Source organism: Phascolarctos cinereus, unplaced genomic scaffold, assembly GCF_003287225.1.
Source record: "Phascolarctos cinereus isolate Bilbo 61053 unplaced genomic scaffold, phaCin_HiC Scaffold_726;HRSCAF=1367, whole genome shotgun sequence".
Taxonomy (NCBI): domain Eukaryota; kingdom Metazoa; phylum Chordata; class Mammalia; order Diprotodontia; family Phascolarctidae; genus Phascolarctos; species Phascolarctos cinereus.
This window is the reverse complement of record NW_027556098.1, coordinates 283,648,173-283,660,322: the sequence shown is the minus strand read 5'-3', so window position 1 is coordinate 283,660,322 and position 12,150 is coordinate 283,648,173.

The following is a 12,150-nucleotide window of genomic DNA, read 5'->3' as shown; positions in this document are numbered from 1 at the left end:
ATCTCCCCCACCCCGCACTAAAGAAGGACACCATTTGACACATATTTAGAAATATATGTAAAACCATATTATACATACTTCTATTTATCAGTTCTTTCTCCAGAGGTGGATAGCATCTTCCTTCATAGATCCTTTGTAGATGATTTAATATTTATAATAATCAGAATAACCTGGTTATTCATAGTTATTCTTTGAATAATATTGCTGTTACTGTATACAATGTTCTCTTGGTTCTACTCATTTCACTTTTCATTATTTCATGCATGCTTTTATATGTTTTTCTAAAATCGACCAACTCATTATTTCTTGCAGCACAGTACTATTTCATCACAATCATATACCATAAGTTGTTTAGCCATTCTTTAATTGATGGACATCCCCTCAATTTCCAGTTTTTTGCCATTGCTATTCTGATTCTTAAAACATCATCATCATCATCATCATCATCATCATCATCATCATCATCATCACCACCACCACCATCAACAACAACAACAAACCGTGAAGCCCAGCAAGGAGCTAGAGCTCATTTGGAGTCAGAAGACTTGGGATCAAATTCTAGCTTTGCCACTTACTACCCATGAGATCCTGGACAAGCCTTTGGGTCTCAGTTTCCTTTTCTGTAAAAATAGAATGGGTTGGATTAGATGAGCTTTAAAGTCCCTTTCAACTTTAAATCCCATGATCATGTGTTTCTCTTCCCCTTTAGACTTCTGAATCTGAAATATGTACTTGGGTTTCTAACATGAAATTTTCTGTTACTCAGATTTAGGAAGAAGTAGGACCTGTCCTTCAGCAATAATTTCTACCCTCTGTAATCAATCAGCAACATGTTGTAGGTATTTGGATATTATTTTGTTTTCCTTTTATTTCTGCTCAAGTTGGTTCTTGCATTTCTTAACTTCCACTGAAGACAAATTGGTTCAGCAAATTGGTTCTGAGTAATTTCACAAAAGGATTGATTGATGTGATAGGCCACAGCCCAGCCCACAGGGAGTTTTGGAATGAGACATGGAAAGAAATGTGAAAAATACAAGCATTGGTTATTTCATTTATTATTTTTTCCCATCTCTTTGCAGCAGCAGGGCAGGCCTTACCCCGTAGGCAAAAAGGTGACTGCTAGTCCTGTGGTATAATTTAAAGCGCCCTGAGAAGATTGTCTTGCCTTTCTTTCCCTCTATCCTCCTATCATTACCTCCAAATCCTGCCTTTACATTAATCTCACAGTAGCTCTTTCCTAAGTACCTGAAAATCTACTATTACAGATAAATTTCTTTGAGTTAAAGTGCTAGGTCTCTAGAGGCCCCTATGAAATGGAAATGTTAATGTAGAGGAGTAACAAAGTAAGGCATCATTATGTTGAGTTTTTTTGGAATTGCTTTTCAAAAAGTATAGCCAGATAACACCAGGGCCATTAAGAATGGCACACTGGAGAGATAAGTTTTGCTAAGAGTTATGAAAGGAGTAAGAGATTAGTTCCAGAGAATGGGGCATTGCTCTAGGAGAACAGGCTTGGGGAGGTGGAATGCTGAATGGTGGGCAGAGAAGATGTGTGACCACTGGAGACCTTTGTGAATTTAAGCTACCACTTATTACCTTGGGCAAAGTACACGGGCAGAGGCACTGAAAAGGCAGGTGAGAGAACGCTGAAGAAAACTCTGCCTACTGGGCAAAAATCTCTGACGGATTGTGTTTGAGATTTTTCACTTCTGCAGAATCCACTCCCTGGAAGGGACCTCAGAGCTCATCTAGTCCAATCCTTTCTTGACAAGTGGACTACAACATAGTAAACAAGTAGTCATCCAGCCTTTACTCAAAGACCTCCATTGAAGGGCAATCCATTCCACTTTGGGAGAACACTAATTGTCAGAAAGCTCTTCTTTATATTGAGTCCAAATCTGTCTCTTTTCAACTTTTAATCTTTGCTCCTGGTTCTATGTTCTGGAGTTAAACAGAACAAATTTAATCTCTTTCTCATATGCCAATCCTCCAAATACTTGAAGACAGCTATAATGAATTTCACCATATAGTCTCTTCTCCAGCATAGGCATTTATAGTTCCTTCAATCAGTCAGTCAACAAACATTTGTAAAGTACTACATGCCAGGCACTGTGCAAAGGACAGAGGATACAAAGAAAGGCAAAACTTACACCACACTAAACCAACCAAAAAAACAACTTTTGCCCTCAAGAAGGGCATACTTTAATGGAAGAAAGCCATAGCCAGATAACTAGGTACATGCAAAAGATCCACTATGCAAATCATCGGCAACCAGAGCAAATCAAAGGCGACTAGAAAGGGAAGGCATTAGAAGTTATGGAAACCAGGAAAGAAACTGGGCCATAAGCTGAATCTTGAAGGAAACCAAGAGGTAGAGGCAAAGTGGCAGAGTTTTCTAGGCATGGGTGGCAGCTAGAGCAAAGGCATGGAGATGGGGGATAGAGTTCAAGCAACTGGAATAAACCAGTATAGCTGGATGGCAGAGTGTGTGGAAAAGAGTAAAGTGCGAGGTTGGAAAGGTAGGAGTGGGCCAGGTTAGGAGGACCTTTAAGTGCAAAATAGAGGACTTTTTAATCAGATCTTGGAGGAAATCCATTGGAATTCATGGAGCAGGGATGGGAGCAACCTGGTCAGAACTATGCTTTAGAAAGGTCACTTTGGCAGTTAAGTGGAGAATGGGCTGCAGTGTGGAGACTTTACACAAGAAGACCAGTTAGAAGAGTATTGCAGTTACCCAGATGAAAGGTAATAAAAGCCTGAACTAGGCTGTGTGAGTGGTAAGAAGGGGATGCATCTGAAAGATGTTATAAAGGTCTAAACAACAACATCTGACAATGGCTGGGATAGTTGGGGTGACTGAGAGGAGTGGAGTGGAATGGAGAGGAGTGGAGGATGACACTGAGGTTGTGGGCCTGAGTGACTAATAGGATAGTGATGGCCTTAACAACAGTGGGGCAGTTTGGAAGTGGGGACAGCTATATGGCATGGCGGATCGAGTGCCAGGCCTGAAGACAGGAGGATCTGAGTTCAAATCTGGCCTCAGACACTTCCTAGCTGTGTGATCCTGGACAAGTCACTTAACCCTGTTTGCCTCAATTTCTCACCTGTAAAATGAGCTGGAGAAGGAAATGGTAAACCAGTCCAGTATCTTTGCCAAGAAAACCCCAAATGGGGTCATGAAGATTTAAACACTGTTGAACAACAAAACATTGTTGGAAGCAGGGAGGCTTTTGGGAGGAGAGATAATAACTTCTGATTTGGACATGTTGCATTTGAGATAGCTTCAACCAGGCCTTCATATTGCATGAGCTTGAGATCCTTCACCATCTGGTTTCCCCTTCAGGACGCTTTCTTGCCTGTCAATGTCCTTCCTAAAATGTGATGCTCAGATAGAAATACAGGCTAGACCTGAGATTTTATTTCTATAGGAACTCCCAGGTGAGGAAATTCCCTCTACCACTTCAGGTTGGCACCTTTGGTTTACCCAGGTCTTTGTGGCTGTACCTGGCCATCTCTTTACCCACTATATCCAGCTGCCTAGTGTGGTGCCCAGAACAGAGCTCATCTGGAAAATATCTACACCTACCAAGAAGAAATCCCTTGACTGAGGACTAGATAGCTTTAGCCACTTACAAATAAGCACTAGCTAGGTCTTCCAGCAGGGAATGATTAGGGTAGGCCCTCAGCATGTAGCATCTGCTGGGGATCTCCAAGGCTCCCTAAAGGAAGCACCTCTCTACATAACTCCTACAACTCTCTGGGGCTCTTTCCTCCCCGCTTGTCAAATTCTGCACCAAGCAGCTTCTCAAATTGTCTTTGCCTCCAGTTTTTGGCAGCTCCCAGCAAGTGGCATTGCTAGTCCTCCGTAACAGTTATAATTAAGGTAGACTGAGGCACAAAGTTCCAAGCACCATCAATTTATTAGTAAAGCATGAATTTATCAAATAAAATCCCAGCTTCCTTAGCAAAGCTAAGAACCCAAATGAGGACGCAGCTCTCTTTTAGTTTTGAGGAGTATAGAAAATCTGAAGGCTAGTATCATAGATGAAATAAATTATGATTGGATGGAAATTAGGAATGAAGGCTAGTAACAACCCTTTCCTTTTCTCTTGTGACTAAGAAATGTTCACTGTTTGAATCCAGCTGCATCTGCAAGGACAGAGATAGCAAACCAGCCTTCTTTGGATAACACACCAGATACTCTTGAAGGATAGGTTGGTGGTGTCAAGATACTAGACCAGACTCCCTAGTGTTCACCCGCCTCCTTCAAGGGTAAAAGATTTCCTTGACACAAGAATAGAACAGTGATTAAGAGGAGGACTGGATTTCTAAACTTAACTCATTACAGGCCCGCTGAATTTCTGAACTAAGTTCAGAAACAAAGAACCCTGACTTAAGCAGTTATATGACACAATCAATTAACTATAAATAGGATAAATAAAAGAGACAGAATCAATCTGATTATTTCACCTCTTTCCACAGGAGAATCCTCTCTACCAGGTGCCAGTTCAGCAGAGGGGAGACTTTCAGAATTCACCTATCATTGTGGCATTATAGCTCAAATGTCAGGCCAGACTCAGGGCACCTTGATTTCCAAGACTGCCTTGTGCTAAGGGCCCTGCTCGTCTCTGGGCTCACAAAAAAGTTTACCCAGCAATCTAGGAGACAGCCCACCTTGCTTATCTCGGAACAGGCCTCCTTCATTGCCACTCTGCTGATACAGACTTTTCTCCTTTAAAAAATTTCTTAAGCCCAGCAGCAAGAGATAGAAAGTGAAATTCCATTTAAAATCACTGTAGATAACACAAATATTTGGGAGTCTATCTGCAAAGACAAACCTAGAAGCTATATGAACATAATTATGAAATGCTTCACACAAATAAAGTTAGATCTAAATAATTGGAAAAATATCAGTTGCTCATGGGTGGGCCAAGCTAATATAATAAAAATGACAATTCTACCTAAATTAATTTACTTATTCAGTGCCATACTAATCAAACTATGAAACAATTTTTTATAGAGGTAGAAAAAATAATAACAAAATTTATCTGGAAGAACAGGTCAAGAATATCAAATGAATTAATTTTAAAAGTGCAAACGAAGGTGACCTAGACATAACAGATCTAAAACTGTATTATAAAGCAGAAATCATTGAAACTATTTGATACTGGCTAAGAAATGGAGAGGTTGATCAGTAGAATAGATTAGGTACACAAGACATAGTAGTCAGTGACTATAGTAATTTACTGTTTGATAAACCCAAAGATTCCAGCTTCCATGATAAGAACTCACTATTTGACAAAAACTGCTGGGAAAACTGAAAAATTGCATGTTAGAAACTAGGCATAGACCAACATCTTAGATTGTATACCAAGATAAGGTCAAAATGGGTACATGTTTAGATATAAAGGATGATGCCATAAACAAATTAGAAGAGCAAGGAATAGTTTTCTTGTCAGCTCTTTGATCAAACAAGAGATAGAGAACATTATGAAATGCAAAATGCATAATTTTGATTACATTAAATTAAAAAGTTTTTGCACAGATGAAGTCAATGCAATCAAGATTAGAAGGAAAGCAGAAAGCTGGGAAGCAATTTTTATTGCCAGTATTTCTGATAAAGGCCTCATTTCTAAAATATAGAGAGAACTGAGCCAAGCTTACAAGAATACAAGCCATTCTCTAGTTGATAAATGGTCAAAGGATATGAACAGGCAGTTTTCAGATGAAGATATTAAAGCCATCTATAGTCATATGAAAAAATGCTCTAAATTACTATTGATTAGAGAAATTCAAATTAAAACAACTCTGAGATACCATCTTTACCTATCAGATTGGCTAGTATGACAGAAGAGGAAAATGATAAATGTTGGAGATGTGGGAAAATTAGAACAGTAATACATTGTTGGTGGAGTTATGAACTGATCCAACCATTTTGGAGAGCAATTTGGAACTATGCCCAAAGGGCTATTAAAATGGGCATACCCTTTGAACCAGCAATACTGTTACTAGGTCTGTATCCCAAAGAGATCATAAAAATAGGAAAAGGACCCAAATGTACAAAATTCTTTATAGCAGCTCTTCTTGTGGTGGCAAAGAATTGGAAATTGAGGGGATACCCATCAACTGGGGAATGGCTCAACAAGTTGTAGCATATCAATGTAATGGAATACTATTGTTCCATAAAAATGATGAGCAGGAGGACTTCAGAAAAACCTAGAGAGGCTTATATAAACTGATGCAAAATGAAGTGAGTGGAACCAGAACATTGTACATAGTAACAACAACATTGTGCGATGATCAACTTTGATAGACTTAGCTCTTCTCAGCAATACAATGATCTAAGGCAATTCCAAAAGACTCATGTTAGAAAATGCTATCCACATCCAGAGAAAGAACTACAGAGGCTGAATGCAGATAGAAGCATACTATTCTCTCCCCCTTTCTCTCTGTCTCTCTCTCTTCTTTCTTATGGTTTTCCCTTTTGTTCTGATTCTTCTTTCACAGCATGACTAATGTGGAAATATGTTTAATATGATGGTACATGTATAGTCTATATCAGATTGCGTGCCATCTTGGGGAGGGAGGAGGAAGAAAAAAATTTGGAACTCTAAATCTCATAAAAGTGAATGTTGAAAACCAAATTAAAATAAATAAATTAAAAAATAGTTTTATCAATGCATTTTTGAAATAACCTCATGTCACCTCAAAATGACTCCCAGTTTCCCATAGATTTCTCCTTTGTAACAAATAAACACAGATAAACAATATAAATCAACACATTGTGATGCCATATTTCCCCCAATTCCCAGGTCTTTCCCACCTACATCAGCACTTGTGCACAGGTCTAGAAGCCAGACAAAATGCCCTAATTTCCCCCTAAATTGTCTATTGTGAGCAAGCCTGGCAAATCACATTGTCTCATTGAGCCTCACAACAACCCTTAGAAGTAGATGCTATTATTACCCCCATTTAATAGTTGAAAAAACTGAGGCAGAAGACAGAGGTTAATGACTTACCCAGGGTCACCCAGCTAATAAGTGTCTGAGGTCAGATTTGAACTCAGGTTTTCTTGTCTCCAGGCTCAGTGCTCTAGCCACTTAGCCACCTAGGAATATGGATCACAGATTAAGGCCTGCAATGGCCATTGAAGGTCATTAATTCCTGCCTCCTAATTTTGTAAATGAGGAAACTGAGGCCTAAAATGGTTGTCTCATGCTCAAGTTCACATACTAATAAGTCGTTAATTTGAGATTCAAACTCTGTATTTTCTCACTGCCAGTGCAATACTCTGCCCTCTATACTAGGCTGCATCCATCAGCGTCCATCTGCATTTAATTGAATGTTTTCAATTGAAATTCCCCAGCACCATTTTCAGCCATCTCTTAGTGGGATCATAGGCTCATGGAGAGCTGGAAGGGATTTTAGATGTTATCAAGTCCAACCTCTCCATTTTATAGATGGAATTGAGGCCCAGAAAGGTAAAGTGTGATTTGCCTAAGGTCATACAGGCAGAGTCAGGATTTGAACTCAGGGCCTCTGACTTCAAATCCTGAGACATTTCCATTGTGCCATGATGCCCTTTGGTTAGAGTGAAGGAGATAAGTAGCCTCAGTTGTTATCTACTGAAAGGGTAGTGCCAGGGAAACAAATGAGAACAGTTCCAGTGAAATGGGATTGGAATTCATGTGAGAGATGAGGCTGGGTGTTAGACTTGGCAGTCTTCTGTGTAGAGATGATTACAGTCATTGGAGCTGATGAGCGCAGCTGCAACTGGGGCAGGGCAATCTGAGGTTAGCCCTACAAGCACTGGAGTTAGAGAATGTGGAACTTCAACATTGCTGTTAGCATTTGCCTCTTTCAGTAAGGGAGAAACAACAGAGAGTAGTATCTACATAAAAAGAATCATCTCTTAAAACGATTAGGTTGTAATTATTACAATTGTTGGATTGTAAGCTCCTTGAGAGTAGGAACTGTCTTTTGTCTCTTTTTGTATCCCCAGCACTTAGCATGGTGTAGGTGTCATCGCATCTTCATGACAGATGGTGATAGATGCTATGTAACTCTAATGTAGCTAACTGAACTGAAGTGGTGCTGTGGATAGAGTGCTGGGTCTGGAGTCAGGAAGAGTTCAAATCCAGCCTCAGACACATACTAGCTGTGTGACCCTGGAATTGAATTGAATGAAAAGATGTCAGCCTGGAGTAATCTCTCTTTCTCATGCCCTGCCCTGCTTCACACTCTTAATCATGCTCCCTATTCTCCCCTCCCCAACATAGACTCTTTTCACCCCAGCCCCAAGTGTAGTTTATGGTATTTGCCTCTGGAGCAAAAATTTCTAGTTATGGGACCATGGACAATGAAGACTGAATCTCCCCCACCCTTCCTCCAGGCTATTTGCAACAGTACTTTTTGGATATTCCAGGAAAACAGTTTCCATTCCACTCCATTCCATTCCACCTCATTCCTACTACCCACAAATATCCATAGCTTCATTTTCAGAAAGTGTTTTCAATACCATCCAATACTCTGAAGTTAAAATACATTTAATTGCTCACTATCACTTCCTAAAAAATACATTCCAAGAAAAAAAAAATGTTGCCCTTTCTGCAACAGCTTGTCAAAGAATGAAACAACAAAACTTTATTGTCAATTGGAATTCCATTTCAGTGCATCCATCAAGAAGGCTGTAATGGGAGTTTTGGTTTGAAAAGGCATAGAGATGGTGAGTGAGGACATGGGGAAGTAACTGACATACTCCTTCCATAGCAATGGCAGCCTTGATTTTATTATAGCTCTCAGATGAAGAAGTGGGAGAAAAGTGGGGTGGAACATGCATGGTGACTGGGTGGATGTCAAGGAAGTGGCTGAGGTAGAAAGCAATGGCTTGGGCTGCCTAGATAGAAAAGTGAGAAGCATGTGGATCAGCACCAGAGTTCAAAGCTGAGTGAATTAAACTCTTTAGGACATGGGCTGTGGAGGTGAAGGGTTCTATATGGGTTAGGGGCAGTAGAGATACCAAGAAGATGACTGGCCTGGGTGAGCATGGCTGGGGCCAGTGAGTTATAGTGGACCAAGGAGTATAAAGACTGAGAAGAAAAGGTCATTAGATTTAGCAGTTAAGAGATCATCAGCAACCTTGGAGAGAGCAGTTTCAGTCGAGTGGAAGACATCACAAGAAACTGAGAGGTGACAGAGAGGTAAGTGGAGGCAATCTTTGGGGAAAGCTTTTTATAGTTTATCTCTGAAAGAGAAGAGAGATATAGGACAGTAGCTTGAGGGGACAGTAAGGTCAACTGAAGATTTTTAAGGATGGGAGAAATCGGTGTTTGTAAGAAGCATGGAAAAAGACAATAAAGAAGCAGAGATTGAAGATGAGAAAGAAAGAAGGAACAGATGATGGAGTAACTCTTCCTAGAGGAGACAGAAGGAGACATACATGACAGAGGGCACCAGCAAAAAGGTGAGGTGAGGCAAGGAGAATGGCTACTTCATTCTCAGAGACTGGAGCAATGGATTGGATTGGTGAAAATATATGGGGATTTTTCAGATGTTGAGCAGAGAAGAGGGAATTTACTAGAGATGGTTTCAGTTCTCCCAGGGCAAGGGTTTTGTTGAAGGTGTCCCTAGTTGTCCCTAGTCCCTAAATACACTTCTGGGAATGGCAGTGCGGAAGCTCATTATGTTTGTTTTTCTGGGTATTTTTGTATGGCCTATGGTTGTATACTGTAATGCTCTGGAGCTAGGACAAAAGACAGAGGCAGAACAGTGCAATGGACAGATCCTTCAGTTTGACATCAGAAGGCCTGGGTTCAAGTCCTGGCTTTGCCATTTCTACTTCTGCTACCTTGGGGAGATGCTTTGAGCCTCAGTTTCTTTGAGTTGGACTAGTTGACTTCTAAGGTCCATTCTGGCTCCAAATCTATGACTTTATGATATGGAACATAGCTGAGAGAAGACCTGAGCTCTTTACATATTTTGCAGGTTTAGTCACAGAGCCTTTTAGATGATTCTTCTCCCTAGAACTTGGTTCTTGACTGTCAGGAAGATTGCTTTGTGGAAGGCATCATCGTATCTTCATGACAGATGGTGATAGATGCTACGTAACTCTAATGTAGCTAATTGAACTAAAGTGGTGCTGTGGATAGAGTGCTGGGTCTGGAGTCAGGAAGAGTTCAAATCCAGCTTCAGACACACACTAGCTGTGTGATCCTGGACAGATCACTTAACCCTATTTGCCTCAGTTTTTCATGTGTAAAATGACCTGGAGAAGGAAATGGCAAGGCACTCCATCTTTGCGAAGAAAACCCCGAATGGGGTCATGAAGACTTGGAAGTGACTGAAAAACAATTCAACAAAACTACTGAGGAAGAAAGCCAGTCTGAAGAGGGAAAATGTTGATCTATACTACCCCACACCCCCCAAAAAAGTTGATTTAGCCATCTACCTTGATCAAATTATTCAGATAAGGACAATATACACATTTCACCATGTGTGGACATAGCTTGAATATTGTATCCCAATAACACCTCTGGTGAGAGTCTGAAAAAACAGCTCAGGCATTGGGGAATATCCCAGAGATGATTGATTGCAGAGTTATAGTTGAGAAACTGCTTAGCTAAGTTGGTGATGGGAGTAGTATAATTATATGTAAAGGATATGAGAGAGGGGGAATCAAAAGCAAAAAACAGACTTTTCAGCCTGAGTGACTAAGAAAAAGGTTGAGACATCATCACCTCCATTTGCTTCAATTATTTGGAAACTTCAGGTAAAAAGCATGCATTGAGCTAGAATTATCTAAAATAGCTCACTCATCTCTCTACTTCCCTCTAATGGAGGATGCAGCATTAGCTCAGGACCCACCACAAGCTTTTCCTTCCCATTAGTAAAACAGGAAATCCTAGATTAGAGCAATTAAATTCACCAAAATAACTTCTAAATGCTTGAGATTTCCTGGAAACCTAAGTTTACTCCTGAAACAGGAATAATGAGTCATGAGAATCAACCTGAAGCCAGATGTTCTTTACAAAACATGTATGGGGAAATGACGGCAAGAGGTTTCTTTACTGTTTCTCATTGGGCCCAACTCAGCCAGTTGCTGGGTTTGTTTTATTTCCCTCTTAAAGATGTTACTTCCCATGGCAAGCTATTCTACTGGACCCAATTAACTAATGAGAGTGCAAGGACAGAGCCTGAACCCCCAAAGCATTAGTTTATACCCAGCTTCCTCCACTTCTTTGCTACCTGCCTGCCAATTTCTTAAATACTCCAAGTCAAATCGATCTTTCAACTCCTACGTGTGGATCTTCTTTCCTTTTTTAAATTAAATTTTATTTCATTTCCAAATAAAGATCAACCTTCTCTCCCTCCCACTTCCCTTTCCCACCTTCATTTCCCACTGAGAAAGTAAGACAAACAAAGTGCTGTTACAAACATGTGTAGTCAAGCAAAACAGAATTTCTCAGTGACCAATGAGAAAAAATAATATGTCTTTATTGGCACTCTGAGTTCATCACCTCTCTGTCACAAGGAGGTGGCACGTTTCATCATAAGTCTTCAGAAATTATGATTGGCCCTTGTGTTGATCAGAGTTTCCAAATTTTAATCAGCTAAGATCTGACTTCTTATCTGCCCAGTTTCCCCACTCACTGAAAACACAGGAAAAACAAAACCCACTACAAACATGGATAGCTAATGAAAACACATTTCTATATTGGCTATGGTGGATATTCCTTCCAATCACACAGATAGCAACCTATTAATGCCTCCTAGTTGATGTCCCTCCAAAAGTTTACTATGGGGTCTATCCAATGTTCTGGAAATTGATTTTCTTGATTTCCTCTTTTATTGTGAGGATGCCAAAGGGCATTTGAATTGTTCACCTGTTACCAATAGCCTTTGACCCACGACTAACTCATCTTATTTTTCAATCATGATGTCATTCTTTACTCCTGTTCTTCAGCATTTCTTGTTTGTTATATATTTGTCCAATACACACTTCTCCATCTTCCTTAGGGGTGAATTAACTTTCAGTTCTTTAGAGATAGCTATATTCTAAGGCACACAGCCACATAACAACACCAGCAGAATATTGGGATTGAAAAGATGAGCCTCTGTTTCTGGAAAAAGTTTGGGATCATTAAAAGAGTT